Source organism: Crocodylus porosus, unplaced genomic scaffold (assembly GCF_001723895.1).
Source record: "Crocodylus porosus isolate Cpor-Errol unplaced genomic scaffold, CroPor_comp1, whole genome shotgun sequence".
Taxonomy (NCBI): domain Eukaryota; kingdom Metazoa; phylum Chordata; order Crocodylia; family Crocodylidae; genus Crocodylus; species Crocodylus porosus.
This window is the reverse complement of record NW_017728886.1, coordinates 85,348,664-85,350,108: the sequence shown is the minus strand read 5'-3', so window position 1 is coordinate 85,350,108 and position 1,445 is coordinate 85,348,664. Positions and strand designations below refer to the sequence as shown.

At 48.7% G+C, this 1,445-nt stretch overlaps 1 protein-coding gene across 1 annotated transcript in view; it reads left to right on the top strand.

Annotated features, from left to right (window-relative positions):
• Positions 1 to 1,085: 1,085 nt before the first annotated feature.
• RP9 (retinitis pigmentosa 9 (autosomal dominant)) overlaps positions 1,086 to 1,445 on the top strand; it is an 11,574-nt gene continuing 11,214 nt past the window's right edge. Inside the window, exon 1 of the mRNA XM_019538368.1 lies at positions 1,086 to 1,130. The gene's annotated coding sequence lies outside the window, so the exon portion shown is untranslated. The remainder of the gene's footprint in view (positions 1,131 to 1,445) is intronic.

Below are 1,445 nucleotides of genomic sequence, written 5' to 3'. Positions count from 1 at the left end.
CTAAATCTGCTATTGATAATGCATTTTTAATAATATTTCTAACATTGGTCTAAGGACATAGGCAGATACCATTCTTTGGGTAAATCCAATATCTTTTTTTAGACCACCTCAGCCGTTGTAAAAATTGTTCTTTGCAAGGTTCTGGCACAAGCACCCTTCTTCAGGCCTGCAAAATAGAAAAAGGCATGAAGAAGGGTGTTTATGTCTGAAAGCTTGCAAAGACCAATTTTCCCAACTATTTAGTTGGTCTAATAAAAGATATCACGTCTACCCAAAGAACCTTGCATTTCTTTTCCAAACTGGAAAGTTTCTCCCTATTTGTGTTGGGGGTGTTGGTTGTAGCTATGTTGGTCTAAGGCAAGGGTGGGCAAAATGCGGCCTGCCAGGCTGTTCTATCTGGCCCATAGGGTCTCTAAATTTTTCGAAAATTAATATTTATCTGCCCCTGGCTGCCTGTAATGTGGTCCTTAATTGCTTGCCAAAACTCAGCAAGCAGCCCTCCACCGAAATAATTGCCCACCCCTGCTCTAAGGACATAGGAAGGTTCTTCGGGTAAATCTGGTATCTTTTATTAGACCAACTAAATAGTCGATAGACCAACTAAATAGTTATTTAGGCCAACTAAATAGTTGCTTTAATAAAACATATCACATCTACCCAAAGAATCTTGTATTTCCTTTCCAAACTGGAAAGTTTTGTGTCGGGGCGTTGGTTGTAGCCGGGTTGGTCTAAGGCCCAAGGCAGACACACTTCCTTGGGTAAATGCATCTCTTGTATTAGACCAACTAAATAGGCACTTAGATGTGATATCTTTTATTTTCCCAGCCATTTAGTTGGGTCCAATACAAGAAATCACATCTGCCCAAAGAACCTTGTATTTCCTGTCTAATGGGAAAGCTTCTCCCGATTTGTGTCAGGAGCACTGGTTGTAGCCGTGTTGGTCTAAGGGCCCAGGCAGACACGGCTCCATAGGCGAGTGGTAGGGGGAGCACGGGGGCACACATAACCCTCGACGGGGCTGGGGTCCCCCCTGACAGCCGACACTGATGCTGTCAGCAGAGCTGGTGCACTGCCTGACAGGGTGCCCCCCAGATTGAGCAGGCCCCGGTCACTCATGCAAGGTTCGCTGGGTAAACCTGGTGTCTTTTCATAGATCAACTAAATAGTTGGGAAACTAAACGCTACCACATCTACCCAAAGACCGTGCGTTTCCTTTCCAAGCTGCTAAGCTTCTCCCCATGTCCGTGCAACCGCTTCCAGTTTCAATACAGCCCTTGATAAGACACCTGCCTCGCCACAGAGCCTGCCCCTCAGGATCCCCTTGGGCTGGGCTCTGCCCCCGGCAGGGCACTTCCTGCAGCCGCGGGCGAGCGAGGGTTTCCCCGCAGCCGCGCGCCGGCGGGAGGAACAGGCCCGGCCCGGCCCGGCCGCTCGCGTGGCCTTGC